The sequence below is a fragment of the Littorina saxatilis genome, linkage group LG7, assembly GCF_037325665.1.
Source record: "Littorina saxatilis isolate snail1 linkage group LG7, US_GU_Lsax_2.0, whole genome shotgun sequence".
NCBI lineage: Eukaryota > Metazoa > Mollusca > Gastropoda > Littorinimorpha > Littorinidae > Littorina > Littorina saxatilis.
This window is the reverse complement of record NC_090251.1, coordinates 42,764,070-42,785,850: the sequence shown is the minus strand read 5'-3', so window position 1 is coordinate 42,785,850 and position 21,781 is coordinate 42,764,070. Positions and strand designations below refer to the sequence as shown.

General features: G+C 38.2%; 2 protein-coding genes across 3 annotated transcripts in view; one reads left to right on the top strand and one right to left on the bottom strand.

Moving 5' to 3' along the window:
* The window catches only part of LOC138971512 (uncharacterized), a 247,650-nt gene that overhangs the window by 180,233 nt on the left and 45,636 nt on the right, over positions 1 to 21,781 (top strand). The window lies entirely within an intron of this gene.
* LOC138971514 (prestin-like) overlaps positions 1 to 21,781 on the bottom strand; it is a 90,461-nt gene that overhangs the window by 68,270 nt on the left and 410 nt on the right. Inside the window, exon 2 of one of the 2 annotated variants that reach the window (XM_070344259.1) lies at positions 20,831 to 21,006. The exons of the other annotated variant lie outside the window; for it this stretch is intronic. The gene's annotated coding sequence lies outside the window, so the exon portion shown is untranslated. The remainder of the gene's footprint in view (positions 1 to 20,830; positions 21,007 to 21,781) is intronic. 2 annotated transcript variants of the gene reach the window in all.

Below are 21,781 nucleotides of genomic sequence, written 5' to 3'. Positions count from 1 at the left end.
AGATCAGAAGGTAACATGTAAAGGCAGTTACCAACAGCAAAGTCAACTTTTGATCTTGCATAACGGAGAGAGTCTTGATACCTTTTGATGCTGGAAGGCAGATCAACTGCAGAGTTTATGACATCTTCTAAATTTGATAACAACTGTTTCTGTGCACCAAACCCTGTGCTTGTTCTCATTATGTTTGATCGTGTCTGTGCCTGCGAGCCTAGCAAGCACCACGCATATGTTCGGATAGATTCATTGATCCTTTCAACACCTGATCCAGTGAAACCTTTGCCGGTGTCTAATATAAAAGTAGTCCATGCATTGTGGTGCTCTTGTTCTATTGATCCTAACTGTACCTGCACATTTGAAGAAAAAGATGTATGACCTGGCCAGTAATCAAAATTATACCTCCTGTGGACACCCCATAAATATAGTGTTCCCATGCCATGGTTTTTGTCTTGCTTTTGCCTAAAGTCGGTCTTAAAATCTATATTGAATTCATTGCAGAGACGCTCATACACTTTCATGTTTATCCTATTGTTGAATGGGTTCCAGCTCTTTTCATGCGGCATTGGTGCCTGAAGTTCAGACAAGATTCTCCTGCACTGATAGTAAACGTGAAATGTGTACACACACTTTGTCAGTAAGTTTGAATTATTCATGTGGTCTGCATAGGACACTCCACATCCTGTGGTTGCACAGAATATTGCAAAGTTTAACTGATTCTGATAGAACTGAATTGGGTGAGAGTTCCACATCTTTGGAACACTATCATTTTTGATTGGGGGATTTAGGTAAGAATGGAATGGGTCAGGCACTTTAACGCGAATGGATTCTGTTTCTGTTACAGCAAAGTCCAACTCATGGAAAGAAATAGTCTTTGGATTGTAATATGGTCCAGTTTTGTATTTAACGTCTTTGTTGAATTTATACTGAATCATTTTTGTTGTTGAATAAAAAATGTTTATCACACTAACAAATGTGAAGACTAGTGTGCCAGTTAAACTTGCAAACCCTATCAACAATCAAAATGGAGGAATGAAAGTTGCACTGCATGAAATTATGTACAAGGTTACTTGGTATAATATCAGTAAAAAAAAGGCTAACAACTGGGTTAGAATTAATGGTAAAACACATTCTGTAGAAGATGGTTACTATGACTTCTGCACTTTAGAGAAAGAATTGTTTGCTCCAGTAGGTATTACAGCGAGTTTAAATCATGCAAGTCTCATTGCTACTCTTACTATGCCCAAAACTAGAGAAGTAAACGTTGAGTTTCCAACCAAACTCCTTGATATGCTTGGAATTACAAAAATATACAAGGGAACACGTCCCATTGACATGGATGTTAACAGTGTACTGTTTGTTCACATGAGAGAGCTTAACACATCCTATAATCTGTTTAATGATCAGCGTTCTGATCTGCTTAGGATTCTTCCACCGAGTGATGCCTCTTTTTGTAAAATGCACGTGCCAACATTTAAGACACTTCAGTTCAAGGACTTGGAGGAAGGGTGTCATGAATTCCTACACATTGATCTGAAAAATCAAAGTGGACAACCAGTTGATTGTTTGTTTAACATTACATTGGAAATAGTTCCATAAAATATTGAGTATTAAAATGTCGAGTGGACCTACAATAGCTTATCCTGTTGCATGTTCAACTATAGAGTTGAAAGATTTAGCAGACGCTATCGACTTTGAGAGCAATGCTGAAGTTGGTGCAGTGTATGCATTCGAGTTTACAGACACTGGTCATTACAAGAGAAAGGAAATCGACGATGAAAAGAAACCAAGATTTCTCAAACTAGGTCAAATCCGTGATGTTAATGTACCTGATCCAATTGTCGATGACATATACTACATGTGGAAACATCAGAATAAAAAATGGGTACTTAGTCCTGTTATGAAAAAGATTGACTGGGAAATGAAGTTTGAATTTGTGAGTCCATACACTCTTGTTGGAAAAGACGACACATTCCGTAAGTCAATCAATGCTAAACCACTAATTGTTAGCCTTGTTCCTGCGATTAACAGCAGGGGAGAAGTTGCAGTTAAACCTTTCCATAAGAACAACTATCTCATTCACAGAAAACAAAGTGTTGAAAAGGACGCTGACACCATTGTCGATTTTATACCCAAGCTTCCAATAGGGCAGAATGCAACTATGATATTTGATATAGTTGTCAGGAAAAGGGAAGAAACCACAAACACTGTTCTAATGAGAGGAATAAATCTCAACTGGAGACCATTAAATGTTGAAGAAGTCAGAGTATTTATTGCTGTTCAAAAGGATTCTAACACAATAAAAAAACAGACGTCAAACCAAAATGTTGTTGTTAACGCAGATATAAATAATTTAACAGAAATAAGAAGTATTAATCTTACTTATCTTGATTTGATTGCTTTCTACTATACAGATAAGGTGTTAAGCAATGAACAGCTTCAAAGCTTAGCAGAAACACTGGCCAGTGAGAATTAAGATAAATATTTTATATTTTGCATTAAAAGATGACTAGCAGTGTGAAGCTTTATCCTAATATTGATGAAAGTGCAGCAGAAAGTCAACAATTCAGACTGGCACACATTAGTAATATACAAAAACAACTAGAAGATGAATTAGAAAAATATTCTCGCGCTAGACGTAAGTACTCAACAACTTACAACAGCCTTTCTAATGCCAGCACTGGTTCTACTATCCTTGCATCAGCTGCAGGTGTAACGGGAACAATTCTGTTAGCTACCGGAGTAGGGACTCCAGTTTCTCTAATCCTAGGTGGTGTCGCAGCAGCAGTTGGTGGTTTATCATTTATAGCATCAGCTATAATGAAAAAAATTGTGAAAAAGCTTGAAAAACACGAATCCATTTCCACTCTTGCATCATCAAAATTGTCTAGCCTAAAACTGTCTATCAGTAAAGCACTTGAAGATTCAAAAGTTTCTGACGAAGAATTCAAACAGATACAAACAGACTTTGATGACTACAAAAGTAAGAAAGCAAGTATTCAAACAAAAACACGAGCTGAATATAACAAGCCAATCGATATAGAAGATCTGAAAAAGCAGTTTTTAAAAAAGGGGATTCAAATAGGACGGGAAGAAAAAGTAAAAATAGAATCACTTGTAAAGAGTTAACTATTCGTTTAGACAGTCACATTGCATGCATCAGATATAATTCTAACAGTGAAAGAACATATGAAGTAAAGTTTGTAAATGAGAGAGCGTATTGAGCTTAAGAATGTTGTATAAGAGAAAGGGAGAATGTACGTTCAGGGTTACCGATTCCGACAGACCCGGAATTGGTTCAAAACAACCTTACTTTACTGTATTTTTTTTGTATGGATTTATGCAGTATTTTTCTGATTTTGTCGCATGTTTCATTTTAGTAAAAGTTTAGTCCAGAAGCCTATTTTGCGTTAATATTTAGGGTCTGTCGGAATCGGTGAGCCAGAACGTACATTCTCCCTTTCTCTCATGCACTAGTCAGTTTAGATCAGTGCGCTGCATCTCAGACTCTGTGGCTGCACCAGACGGTTCGGGAATTCCCAACAAAAGAAAAGATCATACGGCACTGACAACTTCAGTGTCAGCTGAACACGAGAGCGTTCGGTCTTTTAGAAGATTTGTATCTTGAAATGAAACTGTCTGAAGGAATGGAGTACATATCGGACAATGACCACGCTCAGGCTAAAACGATAGGACATCTGACCGACATGCGACAATGTGAATCGGACATTTGGGGATTTTCATCGTTATATGTCCGACGCCTAACGACATCCCTGCCTACATTATTCTGATTGATCACAACCAAACCTACTATTATTGGACACATCCAAATGCAAGCGTCTGTTCTTGAAAATTTCCCACTGATCTAAAAATAAAACCAGTGCAATTTCCTCTGTCGCGCTTTGCCACAGAAACTCACGGTTTGGCCTGTATTTCTGATTTGTGCGCAAAAGCTTTCTTTCTTTTTTCTTTTTTTTTAACATAACAATGTTTAATGTCACTGTATGTTTAAAAGACCATGGTCATATTTGTAAAAAAAATGTTAAATTAGAAAATAAATAAGACTTTGGTATATGATTTTTCCTACACCTGTGCTGAAAATAAGACATAAAAATGTTGGTATATAAGTCGCTCAAATACAAGAAGGAATGAATGGCTCGGTTTGAGTTTGTTGCAGTTGACCCTGCACAAGACGATCTATGTTGTTTTTGGTAACAATTTTGCCGTCTCCCCCTCCCATAGGGTGACGTATTTCACAACTTCCTGTGTTACACAAACTCAGTGATGACCAATTTTGCCTGTATGTGTACCAGAAACAAGCCAGCTCCGAAATTCTCAAGAATTCTAGGATTCTAAAAATAGTACCGTTCACGCGTGAACGGTAGGTCTTGCTGGTAAACCGGCGGCTTGGGTCACTCTGTTCCAACGCTTCGCTTCACTACGCTTCAATATTTAGGCTGCCTTTTCAGGCGGCCACCGAGTGCACTTTATGCAAATGACTTGTGTAATATTGTTCCACCACGATTGGTTCTGGTGTATCACGTGGTTCATGAATATTAAAACTTGTTTATTGAATCAAGCTTTGAAAAGTGTACTTGGTGGCTGCTTTGAAACTCAACAAAGCCTACTCCCCTTTCACAAACACTTCCCCGTCATAGCGGGTTTTCCCGATTGACAAAAATTCTTATTACACACTCAGACTATTTGGAGTCGCGTTTGTTCTCCAGTGCCCAATTGCATAAGAATATTCTGGTGATGAATAAACGCGCTTTGTGTCATTAGCATCTAAAGATTTCTTGTTTACAATAGTTGTGTTGATCTGATGAAGCGCGGAACTGATCTTAGGGTTGTCATGGTGAAACACTCGCTTCTGAAACAGTGCTTCCTTGTAGTTATCATGCGATATGCTCGACTTTACAACCTGTTTGCTTACACCCTTTGCTTTTTTAACCACCCCTTTCTCACTTGCAACACTGTACATCTTTGCACGCAATCCAACATACTCCTTAATTATCTTCCCATTCATTTCATCTTTCATCTTTCCAATAATCTTCTTGTTAACATTTGAGTGCAATGGTGATTCTTTAGGGTAGTCGCAAGTGTCATAAAAAGAATCTTTTCCTTTTACTGCAGGACTTTCAGCTTCTAGATCTTTGTAAATGTCATCCGCTGGAATGTCAAGTAAGAATGAATCTGTGTCTGTGTAAAGTACTCTCGATTTGGGATATCTTGGTTTCAAATAATCATACAAAAACTCAAGCATCAACAGTTTTGACAACTCTAGCACAGTAAAGCCTATGAATACTGGTTTGTCAAGCTTGACTACAAGTTTTTTCATTAAGATACCATACAGCTGTTCATGAAAGTATTTAAAGTCTTGATACTGTGGTTTGGATGTCAGCTTGATGGCCTCATTTTCTCTTGTAACAAGTCTAACATCCTTTCTCTTGTGTGGGTTTTCCATTGTCTTACCAAAGCAACTGTTGTTCATCAGTTTAAAAAAGTCTTTCTCTGATGCATCAGCGGCTTTGGTTCTCAGTTCTGTGTTTTTCATGATGTAAGGTTTCATAAACTGTTCTTGATCAAATAAAATTATACGATGAACAGCCTTCAAAATTAATCCATGTCTAATGTAAAACTGTAACAGTCTGTAGTGACACACATACTTCTTTTTGTGAAACAGATTGGGCACCAGCTTTGGAGGTTCTCTTGGGTTTACTTTTAACCTCTCAGCCGCCAAAGGATAATCATTATGTAGATCATGAAGTGATAGTGGATAGTCTAAGTCAACTTCTAGTATCCATCCCTTTCGACTGTCTGGGCCTGCTTTTAATATTGTCAGCACAACACATTGTGAAAATGGTCCTGAATAGATCTTAAAGTTCCGAAGTGGAAGCGTCTGACACATTGCCCAACCATACAAATTGTTTGCATCTAGATACATGATGTAATTAGAAGGTTTCATAGGATCAAAGTCGTCCAAGTATTTGTTGTTGGCTTTGCAGTAATTGTGTGAAGCCATACTGATTCCTCCACGTAGTCCATTTTCAATCATCTGAAGTGTAGGTAGATCTGATAGCAAGTCAATCTTTACTCCTGTAAATCTAAGAAATGCATCCCAGCTCATGCCTGGTGCAGATATGTAATGTGAAGGATCTAGATTGTAGTGCTTCATACATGTTCTTCTGTAATTCTCAAATATATCTGCAAGTAAACAAACATCAGCCAACAAATATTGATCATGATAATCACCCATTGTATTACATCCTAATTTATTCCATGCAGTCTTAGCGTGTTCATAGTCTTCGTCACTTATACCTTTACCCTTCAGCCGTGAGAAGTAAGCATCCTTTGGTGGTAACTCATCTTCATCAAACCTCTCCCACGAATCCATGTATTCATATGGATAGACTCCCTTTCTAACTAAGTCACTGTCAAAGTACTTACATGTGATTGGGAAAGCAGTTAGTGATGAAGATAAAGACTCAAGTGTTCCCATCAGATGTTGAGCAGAATCGTAGAAGTGTAAACTATTCAGAGTAAAGGCCATGTACTTTTCTGAAGACTGCGCAATGCATCTTGCTTTGTATTCATCAGTTACTGCCTGCATGATCAGATGTGAATCATAACCGCGCAAGTTATGGAAGAAGATTGGAAGCTTCCAAGTCTTAGGATCAAACTTTAATTGTAGATTACATTTGCTGTGTGCTGCTCCTCGGAACTGCCCACTTACATGATCATGATCTCTTACTATTGGATTGTCTGTGTTTGGTGTTAGACTTTGTTCGCATATCCAACACTGTGTGGTAGAGTTAAACTGTTCTTGGTCTTCAGGTTTCATAACAATGTCTGAAAGATTCAGTTGTTTGGAGCAGTCATTTCGCACTTGGTTCATTTGCTGTAAGAAGTTCTTTGCTGCATTAGGTCCTCTGTACAATTGCGGTTTAGAATGTTTACCATCTGAACTAACAACAATAAATGCATATGAACAGACTTGATGATTACTTAGAGTTACTGTTTTAGGTAGGTCTTTTGGTAAAGGTCCTTCATATGGCACAATGATAGATTCAAAGTCAGCATAAACAACATAAGGACTTTTCTGTAGTTTGCATACATTCTTAAAATACACTTTGCTGTCTGGCGGTGGTGTTGTTAACTTCACAACCGCATCATCAACGCTCTTACAATGTTGCTTGTGTATAAGTGCTGCATGAATTGATGGAATACGCAAGAGACATCGCCTACAAAAGTCTTGTTTACTATTGTGATTGCTTGTGCTCGCCATCAGTCTACTCATTGTACGAATCAAAGTGTAATGATATTTTACACCATCAGTCATTAGTAACATGTCAACATGGTTAGTATCACAATCACCAATCGTTGGTGAGTTCTTTGATATTCTGACTGGTTTCAGTTCATCTTCCTCATCCCACGTGTAAACATTTACGGTGATGGGTTTGTTTTGCTGTTCAAATTTGTCAATGCTTGTAATGCTGACAGGAAATTCAATACCAGTAAAGTTTAGTTTATTTCTGTATGCATGATAGTTAGACACTCTTTCTGCATTTTTCTTTACACTGTACAGTCTTGCCAGAACACACCACATAAAACATTTGTCATCATCATTCTTTATGTTCAGCACAGCACGTTTTTTGACAAGAGCAGGAGGTAAAGGTATGTAACTTCTACCTCTGATGGGGGCAAATTTACTTAGCTTCAATTCTATTTTTAGAATTTCACCTTCTGACCATCCGGATCCTTTCATCTTTGCATCCTCTGCAGCTTGCTCAAACCGTTTCATCATTTCATCTGCCCAGTTTCCATTCAATTCTGCCATAGAATTAAGTGCTAGTTGTCTGGTTGAAACATGAACTTCTAGCACCTCATCACTGACTGTTTTGTATTTTATTAAACTGACTATCTGCACTTTTACTGGAGGTTCAATCAACAAATTGTTTGGAATTTGTTCGATGGCGTCTTGCACACTGGACTGCACATTTTGAGGATCCGTTACTTGTAATTCAACGGTGTCAAATACTGTCGATAAAGATTCTAATACAGAGTCTTCCATCGCTGTGAGTTTGATTTTATAACTCAAAATAAAAATATAAATTAAAAAAATGAAGTTGCTTAGAATTCTTTCTCAGAGCTTCCATTTTTGTTAACACTATAAAATCTGAAATAAAAAATCATTTAACATTTGTACCACGTGGAACTAATTGTAATTCCTCTTTTACAAAGGCTCTTTGCGGTGCTGGTTCTCTCAAGTAATATATAGGTGGATTTGTCTCTACTACTCTCTTGATTTCATGAATGTCAATACTCCAGATTGGATCCGTTGCACGCTTCCTGCTGTCACCCTCAGCTTCACCGGGTGCATATAAATATCTGACTTTCTGATTGAAAGGTAGTAATGCCACTGGTGTTGTTGACTTTGGAGCAACAGGTATTGTTTTCTGTTTGATTGCATCAACTGGTCTTAACCCTGTAGCTTTAAATACCTCCAGATTCATTGCTCTAAGTACTGATGGTAATCTTTTGACCCATTCAGTGTTACGCAATTTACTTTCTGTGTCCAAAAATTCCTGATGGTACTGATATGAAAACAGTTTTTCTGCCAACTGTTTGTTAAAGCTCTCAACAATAGCCTGTGACCTGTGGTTTCCTGGAATACCTCTCTTCACTGTAACATGATGTTTTAACAGAAGCTGGTTGACAGCTCCTTTAAACTCCTTACCATCATCGCACTGAATCATTCTGGGATACTTTAGTGGTCCACGTCTGTAAATTTCTTGCAGGGCAACAGCTGTAGCTATAGCACTTTTCTCTGTCAACGGTTCAGCATCTTTGTATCTTGTTGCAACATCAACTACAGTCAGTGCATACTTATATTTCTTCCTTCTGACTGTGTCGTGCGGTAAATACAGCAGGTCTATTTGATGAGTGTCATTCGGTTTAATGTTAACAAAGTGTGGTCGTGTAATTTTTCTTGGTGCAGGTAAATAGATCTGCCAAACTGCCTGCTTTGACAACCATTTCTTTGCTATATCTTGAGAAACACCTGCTGCGTCACTGAGCTTGTCAATAGCAGTTCTTCCTTTCCAGTATCCTTTTGGGGAATAATATATTTTAGATAACAAAGCATCACTCATGGTTTTTTAAATGACAGAATATTAAGATTTGACAGCACGCGCAATAAAGTAAACAACAGCCATACCAATAACAATGAAAACAATCTCGCCCACCTTCTGCTCTTCTGAAGGCTGATAAAAGTCACCCAGTTTTGGAGGAGCACTTGTCTTCATTTTCTTTCCAGTTACAAGATAGTATTCTTGAATGGCTGCATCAACATTGGCAAAGGTTTTGTTTGCATGTCCTTGCTGCCTGAGTTTATCATTCATAAAGTCTAACTGCGCAATTCGTTTCTTCTCGTATTCATCCTGTGCTTTCGCCAGTTGTTCCATGGCTTTGTTGTGCCTTTCCCTCTCTTCACCATTTTGCAGTTTAGAAAACAAATAGTTGCTGCCAGAAAATGCAAGCGCATTTACAATCGCACCTCCCACCATCATAACCAAGCTAGCCATTTTATTGTCTTACATGTTTATATTTTCTGGAATAATTCCTTGCTTCACCAGGAAGTCTTTTGTTGCAAAGGAAGCTGTCACAACACCAATTAGTTTAGCACCGTCTTCGAAGTCTAACTTTCCCAAGTCGGCTGGTTTCATTCTGATGAGACTTTTACCCAGCATTGTGTAACCTACACTCAAGCCTCCAATCACTGCAGCGTGATAAACTAGATTAACTATTGTCTTTTCAGAACTCATTTTTATGTTATCAAAATTAAAATATTAAAATTATTCCATATGAAATGAATCCACTGCAGGTACTACTGTGGGCTTTTTTATTGTTTGTACTGCTTTGTTTGTTGGTTTTGGTTTTTCTGACACTTTATATTTGCCTTGCCAAAGTTTGTAAAGCAAGTATCCACCTCCTCCAACAACAGCTGCTACAGCTACTTTTCTGTATGATAGAAATGAAGATTTTAATTCTTGATCAGTTTGTGTGACCTTAGTCACTTCAGGAATGTTTGGTGTCTGCTCAACTTCAGACATAATGTTCTGCTTTGCCTTTTGATTTAACTTTTTTTGTCTGTTCCATTCGGCTAGTTTTTTTCCTGCTTCTACTCTACCAGGTTTCTTTGTCACTGTGTTCACTTCTGGTATTTTCGTCTGCTCCACTGTCTGCTTCAACTGATCCGTCATCTTTTTTATTCTGAAAATTAATGTGTTTGAAAGTAATTAATCCAGCAACAAATGGTACTAATAAAGCACCAAATCGATAATACAGGTCACAGGCAACAGATTCGAGGGACTTGGAAACAACAGGGTCATGAGTTAGATCATGTGTTAAGTCTTCCTCCGAGTCGAGAGGTGTAAAATGTCCAAAAATCTTTGTGTACAAACCTATAACAGTCTGTCCAATACTTCTAACCATCTTAGAACCAAGCACTGATTCATACCGTCCATGATACTTTTCTATATCTTCTGAGGAAAGATGTTGTACTTCTTCCACAGTTAACTGCTGCCCAAGGTAGTGTTTTGTTTTTCCACAAACAGCAAGTGAATACAATCTTTCTTTTTTATCAGGTATAGTCCTACTGTCACAGATTTCAATATCTGTAGCAGTCTGCATCAGCAATTCATCACAGTTCATTTTATTTTGATGCAGAATAAAATAAAAATCTAGTAATTAAACTTGAGTAAGAACTTGGGTAGGAACTTAACAAGAACTTAGGTAGGAACTTGAGTAAGAACTTAGGTAGGAACTTGAGTAAGAACTTGAGTAAGAACTTGAGTAAGAACTTGACAAGAACTTGACAAGAACTTAGTAAGAACTTGACAAGAACTTGAGTAAGAACTTGGTAAGAACTTGAGTAAGAACTTGACAAGAACTTAGCAAGGATTTCTACAAACATACATACTGAACTGGTTGATCAGTTTTTAAAACCAGTTTCGAGTGCTTAGAAGATTTCAGATTATTCTTTATTCTTTCTCTCTCCTGTTTGTTTTCAATGACATCATTTTCTCGAAGGCACTCTTCAAAACTGTCACGGTCCTTTGAATAGAACAATGTTATTGTTTTGAGTTGCTCTCTAAAGTCTTTCAGAACTGCATTGTATTTTTGTGTTAATATCCAAACTGATATTAATGCATGTCGTCCACTGAATGCAAGCTTTGCTAGTGCACTTTTCTTTCTAACAATGTCACGTTCTGCTGCACAGTCATCAATAATAAACAGTGTTGGTGTGTTCTGAAAAAGATCGAAATAATGCTCCAAGCAAACATTTAGACGATCAGAAGGATTTACAATAAATATATTTTGATCAGACCATATGAATTTTCTCTCCTTGTATGTTCTGTTATGCTTTATGGTTGGACAGAATATGACTATGTGTTCAAAGTGATTTATGTAAACAGTCTGTAATAAATCCAAAACATATCTTGTTTTGCCGCAACCTGTTGCCCCACAAATCAAAGAACAGTGTGGATCTTTTGGAAGAAAATCTAGATACTTCATTTTAACACGTTCAATAAACAATATCCTGTAATCTGCTTTCAGAGATGTTTAACTGCGCATCTGACACAACAAACACGTAGATCTTAACTGATTTACTACTACTCCCTACTTCCTTTTCAATTTGTATTGTGATTCCTTCTGATCCGTTTTCAATTCGCCTTCCACTTCCATGCAGTTTGTTGTCGTCAGTTGTTCTGAGATCCAGCCATAACGCATATTTATTTGTCAAGAAATCTTCTACGCCAACACCGTGTAAATGTAGATCTTTAGCCACAAGATCAGATGTTGGGTCTTTCAATCTTCCTCCAGTAAAGTACTTTCTTGCTTCATCATAGTGTTGGTATGGCAGCATGCCAGATGCAAATATTTGGTTTGGCTGCCCTTCAATTGTGCAATATACTCTATTGATTAGTGGATTGTAAAACTTTTCTATTTGCCTTTCATATGAATATTTTGGTTCCTCAAACAACATAAGTATTCCCTTCATTGACCTAGCTGGTGTATTCAAGTTAATGTTCCAGATTGGATCAGCCTGGCTTTTTGAAAGTGTACTGTGATTCAACACTCTTTCATAATAGATAGGCAGCTTAGAACTGTACTGATTTTCTATAAGTCTAGCCAGTTCAGGATGGTTTACAACATCAAACTCTAAAGAAATTCCAGACACCTTATACTTTGCTTCCGGGTCTTGTGAAAGCATAACACGATCATAACTATTGAAAGTCAGGTCGTATGACAGCCTGTCACGCAATGCTCCTTGATAGAAGGGAGGATGTGAATTTATGAGTTCAAAGTCAAGTGGAATACAAAATTTGTTTCCAAAAGCAACATTGACAGCGTTATCTTTTTTGTTGTCAGCTTTATCTCCGGCTCCTATTCTAACTTTTATCCCATTGTCTGACTGAATCCCTTGAAACACTCTGTTTTTCTTTTCATTGTCAGTCAACCAATTATCTGCATAAACTAAAAATACATCTGCATTATTCAATGACATCACTTCCCGCCCTTCCAGTTTGACAGTAATCTTCCTCACAATTGCTCTTCCTACATTATAAGCCAAAGTCCTATTTGCATCTGAGCCAGATTCTAATTCTAATTTGAATGATAGTCTTACAGTGCCTGGTACAATAACATCGTTCTTACCTAGATTAGGAAACCTAACAGTAAGTATTTCATTCTGATCAATAGTAGAAGGATTATTTGTAACTATAACTGTTTGCCTTATTCCTTTTACCCCGAGAGGTTCTTTCAGCCTTCTGTAAGGATCAAGAACAGAACCGAACGATTGTGCCATCTTTTTTTTATTTTCAAAATAAAAAATAAGTTACAAATGGCAGAAGGTGGATTTGAAGATTTATTTGAGCCAGCGGACGACATGAGCGAAGCAATCCCTTTGGTTCCCTACCATCATTCACTGCATTATGAGGTGGCACGACATGAACTTCTGGAAGGTAAAGTTAGAGATTTCTACAAAAGTTTAGGAGAAGAACCTGATGTTTTAGATCCAAATCAGTTCAAAATGGAAGCAAATCATTTATATACAACTAGCGATAAAGGAGAAAAAGTCCAACTTACATATAAATCTAATCCTGCTAAGTTTCTATCAAAAGTTTCACTAAAACAAAAACTTACTGCTAATCGACTTAGACAATTAGATATTGTGCCTAGCACACGGTCATCATCTTCCCATGTTGTTTCCTTACTTCAACAAGCAGAACTAGGACTACCAACTGCTACTCAAATAGAATCTGTTCCATTGCAAGATCTTAATAAACTTGCAGATGAGGCTGATCAACTTATACAAGAGATAGAGACTTCTTTTTCTGAGGAAACTTCACTGAAGACTCCACATGAACTATTACCTATGAGAGAAATAGAAGCCCTTAATCAATCACTACAAACCATCAGAGGTGAAATAGCAAATAATCTGTCAAAACTAGGTCAGCTGGATGAAGATATAAACAAAGAGAAACAAAAACTTGCTGATGCTGATGATTTGAACCTAGAACAAGAAGTAAAAAACAGAATTTCTAAGCGTTTAAAAGATTTGCAGGAGGAGAAAGCCATAAGGTTAGAAGTTCTAAGTAACAATAGAGAACAACTGAGAACACAGGTCAGCAGAATAAAAAATACAATTCAAAGAATCCTTTACGAAGACACAACTCTTGCTGAAAGAATTAGAACGCTTTTCAGAGAGCAGGGAATCACAATAGCTAGTATACTAACTGCGTTAGGATTTGCAATAAGCACATTAGTGTTAACATTCACAGGTGGCACTGTCACACCTCCACCTCCACCTTCACCTTCATCTCCATCTGATCCGGGATGGGTAAAGAAACAACTCAAACACATTGCAGAACTATTAAAGAAAATAGCAGCAAAAGCTTTGGATGCACTTCCAGGAATCATTGGTTCAATTGTTAGCTGGCTGTTATCTTTTGCAGGTAAAGTTGTTGGTTTCATGGCTGAACATCTCTGGACTCTAATAGTTTTAATTGCAGGTGTTCTGCTAACGAGAATAAAGCAAAAGTAAGCCTACACCCACTCCACCAATTACTAGAGCAGTCTTCTGCGATTCATGATCATCACTAATACTAACAGCTTGATCATCACTAGTGACAGAATGATCTTCACCTGCAGCGTGATCTTCACTTGTCACGCTTTGTTTCTGTTCATTGTGATATGGCTGTAACATCGTTCTGATTTCTGAATTCAGTTCTTCACCCTTTCCAAGCGGCTGGGTGTCACTAGCAATAATGATTTCATTGTTATAATTTGTTATTGTTCCAATCTGCAGCTGGAGATCAGAAGGTAACATGTAAAGGCCGTTACCAACAGCAAAGTCAACTTTTGATCTTGCATAACGGAGAGAGTCTTGATACCTTTTGATGCTGGAAGGCAGATCAACTGCAGAGTTTATGACATCTTCTAAATTTGATAACAACTGTTTCTGTGCATCAAACCCTGTGCTTGTTCTTATTATGTTTGATCGTGTCTGTGCCTGCGAGCCTAGCAAGCACCACGCATATGTTCGGATAGATTCATTGATCCTTTCAACACCTGATCCAGTGAAACCTTTGCCGGTGTCTAATATAAAAGTAGTCCATGCATTGTGGTGCTGTTGTTCTATTGATCCTAACTGTACCTGCACATTTGAAGAAAAAGATGTATGACCTGGCCAGTAATCAAAATTATACCTCCTGTGGACACCCCATAAATATAGTGTTCCCATGCCATGGTTTTTGTCTTGCTTTTGCCTAAAGTCGGTCTTAAAATCTATATTGAATTCATTGCAGAGACGCTCATACACTTTCATGTTTATCCTATTGTTGAATGGGTTCCAGCTCTTTTCATGCGGCATTGGTGCCTGAAGTTCAGACAAGATTCTCCTGCACTGATAGTAAACGTGAAATGTGTACACACACTTTGTCAGTAAGTTTGAATTATTCATGTGGTCTGCATAGGACACTCCACATCCTGTGGTTGCACAGAATATTGCAAAGTTTAACTGATTCTGATAGAACTGAATTGGGTGAGAGTTCCACATCTTTGGAACACTATCATTTTTGATTGGGGGATTTAAGTAAGAATGGAATGGGTCAGGCACTTTAACGCGAATGGATTGTGTTTCTGTTACAGCAAAGTCCAACTCATGGAAAGAAATAGTCTTTGGATTGTAATATGGTCCAGTTTTGTATTTAACGTCTTTGTTGAATTTATACTGAATCATTTTTGTTGTTGAATAAAAAATGTTTATCACACTAACAAATGTGAAGACTGGTGTGCCAGTTAAACTTGCAAACCCTATCAACAATCAAAATGGAGGAATGAAAGTTGCACTGCATGAAATTATGTACAAGGTTACTTGGTATAATATCAGTAAAAAAAAGAATAACAACTGGGTAAGAATTAATGGTAAAACACATTCTGTAGAAGATGGTTACTATGACTTCTGCACTTTAGAGAAAGAATTGTTTGCTCCAGTAGGTATTACAGCGAGTTTAAATCATGCAAGTCTCATTGCTACTCTTACTATGCCCAAAACTAGAGAAGTAACCAGATCATTTGAGTTTCCAACCAAACTCCTTGATATGCTTGGAATTACAAATATATACAAGGGAACACGTCCCATTGACATGGATGTTAACAGTGTACTGTTTGTTCACATGAGAGAGCTTAACACATCCTATAATCTGTTTAATGATCAGCGTTCTGATCTGCTTAGAATTCTTCCACCGAGTGATGCCTCTTTTTGTAAAATGCACGTGCCAACATTTAAGACACTTCAGTTCAAGGACTTGGAGGAAGGGTGTCATGAATTCCTACACATTGATCTGAAAAATCAAAGTGGACAACCAGTTGATTGTTTGTTTAACATTACATTGGAAATAGTTCCATAAAATATTGAGTATTAAAATGTCGAGTGGACCTACAATAGTTTATCCTGTTGCATGTTCAACTATAGAGTTGAAAGATTTAGCAGACGCTATCGACTTTGAGAGCAATGCTGAAGTTGGTGCAGTGTATGCATTCGAGTTTACAGACACTGGTCATTACAAGAGAAAGGAAATCGACGATGAAAAGAAACCAAGATTCCTCAAACTAGGTCAAATCCGTGATGTTAATGTACCTGATCCAATTGTCGATGACACATTCTACATGTGGAAACATCAGAATAAAAAATGGGTACTTAGTCCTGTTATGAAAAAGATTGACTGGGAAATGAAGTTTGAACTTGTGAGTCCATACACTCTTGTTGGAAAAGACGACACATTCCGTAAGTCAATCAATGCTGGACCACTAATTGTTAGCCATGTTCCTGCGATTAACAGCAGGGGAGAAGTTGCAGTTAAACCTTTCCATAAGAACAACTATCTCATTCACAGAAAACAAAGTGTTGAAAAGGACGCTGACACCATTGTCGATTTTATACCCAAGCTTCCAATAGGGCAGAATGCAACTATGATATTTGATATAGTTGTCAGGAAAAGGGAAGAAACCACAAACACTGTTCTAATGAGAGGAATAAATCTCAACTGGAGACCATTAAATGTTGAAGAAGTCAGAGTATTTATTGCTGTTCAAAAGGATTCTAACACAATAAAAAAACAGACGTCAAACCAAAATGTTGTTGTTAACGCAGATATAAATAATTTAACAGAAATAAGAAGTATTAATCTTACTTATCTTGATTTGATTGCTTTCTACTATACAGATAAGGTGTTAAGCAATGAACAGCTTCAAAGCTTAGCAGAAACACTGGCCAGTGAGAATTAAGATAAATATTTTATATTTTGCATTAAAAAGATGACTAGCAGTGTGAAGCTTTATCCTAATATTGATGAAAGTGCAGCAGAAAGTCAACAATTCAGACTGGCACACATTAGTAATATACAAAAACAACTAGAAGATGAATTAGAAAAATATTCTCGCGCTAGACGTAAGTACTCAACAACTTACAACAGCCTTTCTAATGCCAGCACTGGTTCTACTATCCTTGCATCAGCTGCAGGTGTAACGGGAACAATTCTGTTAGCTACCGGAGTAGGGACTCCAGTTTCTCTAATCCTAGGTGGTGTCGCAGCAGCAGTTGGTGGTTTATCATTTATAGCATCAGCTATAATGAAAAAAATTGTGAAAAAGCTTGAAAAACACGAATCCATTTCCACTCTTGCATCATCAAAATTGTCTAGCCTAAAACTGTCTATCAGTAAAGCACTTGAAGATTCAAAAGTTTCTGACGAAGAATTCAAACAGATACAAACAGACTTTGATGACTACAAAAGTAAGAAAGCAAGTATTCAAACAAAAACACGAGCTGAATATAACAAGCCAATCGATATAGAAGATCTGAAAAAGCAGTTTTTAAAAAAGGGGATTCAAATAGGACGGGAAGAAAAAGTAAAAATAGAATCACTTGTAAAGAGTTAACTATTCGTTTAGACAGTCACATTGCATGTATCAGATATAATTCTAACAGTGAAAGAACATATGAAGTAAAGTTTGTAAATGAGAGAGCGTATTGAGCTTAAGAATGTTGTATAAGAGAAAGGGGGAATGTACGTTCTGGGTTACTGATTCCGACAGACCCGGAATTGGTTCAAAACAACCTTACTTTACTGTATTTTTTTTTTGTATGGATTTATGCAGTAATTTTCTGATTTTGTCGCATGTTTCATTTTAGTAAAAGTTTAGTCCAGAAGCCTATTTTGAGTTAATATTTAGGGTCTGTCGGAATCGGTGAGCCAGAACGTACATTCCCCCTTTCTCTTGTTTGCAAATAAAGGCAAATTTTAATGGCAATTTTTACGTTTTTGCAACGCATGAATAGTAATTCAAGCGTAGAAAGATATAAAATTGTCTCTTTTTTTTATCTTTGACAACACTGGTGGAGTGGCCCAGCGGTTAAGACATCGGCCCCGACATTTCGAGGCTCCGATGCCTTGAGTTCGAATCCCTGCCAAGTCGTTTATTTTTTCTGCTCGATTCTTCTCGACAAATATGCTCAGCTCTGAGAGAGCAAACCGGATGTTACCACTGCAAAATTCAAGCGTTGACTGAAGCTCTCAAGGTCATACACGCCGTATAGGTGGGGTTTCGGGTAGCGTTTGCTGTACAGAATTCTGTACATGATTGTATCCCTATTTTTCAACCTCGTAGCCTCGGAAAGTCATAAATAGACCACAGCTTTAAGAACACAGATCAGCTGTGTCACCTTGCTGCCAAGCTACAAGGTACAGATCACTTGTACTGCCTGGGCAATGGAACCCTTCACATGCAAGACCAGAATAATTACGTCTGCATTTCGTCCTCAAAGCAAGAAACTGAGACTACAGAAAACCCGGATATCACCAGATGCATTCTGCGACAAAGAACACCTGAATGGCAAGATCTCAGGTCTTCAGGGAAGGTTACCGGAAGTAGCGCTCACAGATCAATGGGACTCAACTCGTTCAAGGACCAGGTCACTTATTATGATCAAAAGTTCTTGGGGAAAGAGCCACCAGAGTTAGCCGGTACGCCAGAAAAGTTTGGTGTCATTACCATATTTCATTGCCCTAACTGTGCGACACGGAAAAAACCTAACTACATCCAAAAATGCGATATTATCTAGAGGAAAGTCGCCTGAAGCGACCAGTTCGTGGAAAAGAATATATGTATCCAACTGTCCACTTCTTTTTAGTTGGGTAATTACGTCTGGCAAAGTTTCTGAACCTGTTGTTGTGCATTTGCTTCTGTCTGTAGGATCTTCCTCAATTGAAGAATCGTCATTTGAAATGAGAACAATATTGTGCGAATCCTTTGCAACTATTCTTTGTCCGCCTTTCAGAACATCTGCCGGAATGACTTTATAATCGTGCCCTGCATACGATTGTTTCCCAGTGTTACTGTTGACGGTCAAAATTCTAATTTTGAGCTGCTTATCGGGGTGTACATTGACGTTATGGGCGATAATTTCATGGAAGATGGCAAAAGTTGTTCCACACTGGTAGCATTTATAATCCATACGTGCTGAAACACACAAATATTATAAAATGTGTTTATCAATGGGTGTTACTGGGGAAAATCAAAAAACCTGAAAGGCAGGGGTCCAAAATGCTCAAGTTTGAAAGAAAGTTTCTGGACACCGACGAAACCAAATCATAATAAGCAAGATGGCGGCAAATCCAAGGGAGCGAACCGAGAAAGCACGCGAACCGGTGTCAAAAGTCGGATCGGAACCGCTGCTCGTTATTTCAACTTAGCAAAACGAAGCTTTTTTTTTTTTTTTTTTTTTTAAACCCGGAAAACCGGAATTTCCGGCTTCAGATTTTTTCAAAAACCGGAAATCCGGCAAAAGCCGGAAGAGTAACACCCATACCTGAGTAAACACACAAACATGAGTGTGCAGGGTCGGTGGTCAAACACAAACGGTGGGCAAACACGGCAGCTGCGGGGGAGAAACACGACAGCTTCGGGGGCCAAACACAGAAGTTGTAGGATAATTCTCATTCTCCGAATGCTTTTCGCTGTCTGCAAGGTCCTAAAAGCTTGAAACTCGGCCTCAGTACTGCAGAGAGGTTCAAGTTTATGTGGAACTGATGGCAGTTCTTCACATTAAAGTTTACACCAGTAATTTGTTGCGAATGCTACGAAATTTGCTTCTGTGCAGTTACAGGCGTGATATTTTACAGAATCACGGCTATAATATACAAAATATGCACCCAAAAAGTACATCGGCGTGTAGAAGAAACACTAACAGATCTAACAAGACATATCTTATTGTGCAAAGTTACGATATGTTTATACAAGAAGCTGTTTTATCGAGACACAAACCCCACTCAACTTACCGCTCCAGCTGCGGGGTGCAAATACCCGTGCGGCACGCAACACACCGCTGCGAAGGAGTCTACAGTGCGTCTCCGCTCCAAACATGAAGAACTTGACATGAAAGCATTGCACTACACATTACTGAGACTGCTTGCACACAAGTGTTATATACAGACACGGGAACGAAGTTGTGAAAGAAATACGGAGATTTAAGAAACGAAACGTTGGGACGTTTCGTTTTGAAGTTGTGGTAAACGTCATTATTTCGGGGGTCTCTCGCTGGAAAGGTGAAGGTCAACTGAAACGGAACGTGGAACGTCAAAACGCAGTCACGTTTTCCACCCCCAAAAAACGAACAATATTTCGTCAACTTTTGTGAGTATTTTTGCACACTAACAGTTTTATTTGTTGGCCATTTTATGCATTGCTAGATTCATCAACCCTTTCACAGTCTTTCAGCGCTGAGAATGTGTTCATTGGAGGTAGACAACTGTTGTGAACTGAAATATTTTGAAGGGTGCTGATCCTGGTACATTTATCCAACTTCATGGTGAGAAAGCAAATGGCGAAGCAGAAGTAGGTCATCGCATCGAATTTTTATTCTGGCTTCGTATGTGATCAGGTGCATGAATTGAAAAATGTGAAGCTCTTGTGCGTGCAATGCGAGTATGTCAATCCTTTATTGACTCGTGGAGTTGAAATTATGCCATGCCCAGTCAGCGGATCATATCCTGCCATGCCCGGCCTTTCATTCCGAAACGAAACGTGAATACATCTAAATCTTGTCTGCGGCCTATGCCGTCTCGTTACACGTTCCGTTTCGCGGGGTGACTCATTCACCAAACGAAACGAGCTGCAAAACGAAACGTGCTGTTTCTTAAATCTCGCTAATAAACAAACAAGTCGCGTAAGGCGAAATTACTACATTTAGTCAAGCTGTGGAACTCACACAATAAAACTGAACGTAGTCCGCCGCTAGTGCAAAAGGCAGTGAAAGTGACGAGCCTGTTTGCACACTGTAGACTCCTTCGCAGCGGTGTGTTCCGTGCCGCACGGGTATTTGCACCCCGCACTGGGAAACAATCGTATGCAGGGCACGATTATAAAGTCATTCCGGCAGATGTTCTGAAAGGCGGACAAAGAATAGTTGCAAAGGATTCGCACAATATTGTTCTCATTTCAAATGACGATTCTTCAATTGAGGAAGATCCTACAGACAGAAGCAAATGCACAACAACAGGTTCAGAAACTGTTGCCAGACGTAATTACCCAACTAAAAAGAAGTGGACAGTTGGATACATATATTCTTTTCCACGAACTGGTCGCTTCAGGCGACTTTCCTCTAGATAATATCGCATTTAAACTGTTTTTGGATGTAGTTAGGGTTTTTTCGTGTAATCGCTCAAGTCATAGACCTATTTATGTCCACGCTCACGCGTATCACGAAGTAACTGAGTTCAGAAAAGAATGTCAGTCAATAAAAACCGCACGTGTTGAGTTCATAAATTGTGTAGCTTTGATCGCGTGTTGTGTTCATGACTAAATCAAATCAGTTTACTGTTTTCTATCGGAATGGCAACAAGAGGGATTGAATCAAACAAAAGTTCAACATCCTTCGTGAAGATTTGTTTAGATTCAAACAAGTGTAAATGATGAAAGAAAGTGACTGAGTGACGTAAACAAAAGACCACTGTATTTATATTAAAAGTTTTTAAATGTATGTTATAGAGTAATAACTCGTATTTTCAACAGGGCGCACTCTATTTTTTCAAGTCTTAATGATCCTGCATATACTATTTTGCAGAATAAATAAGAAAAGGCTACGAATTCTTCAAAATTGTGGTGCACCTCGAGGGTGATATCTGCTCTTTAATCATAGGTCACTTTTTAACACTTTAAA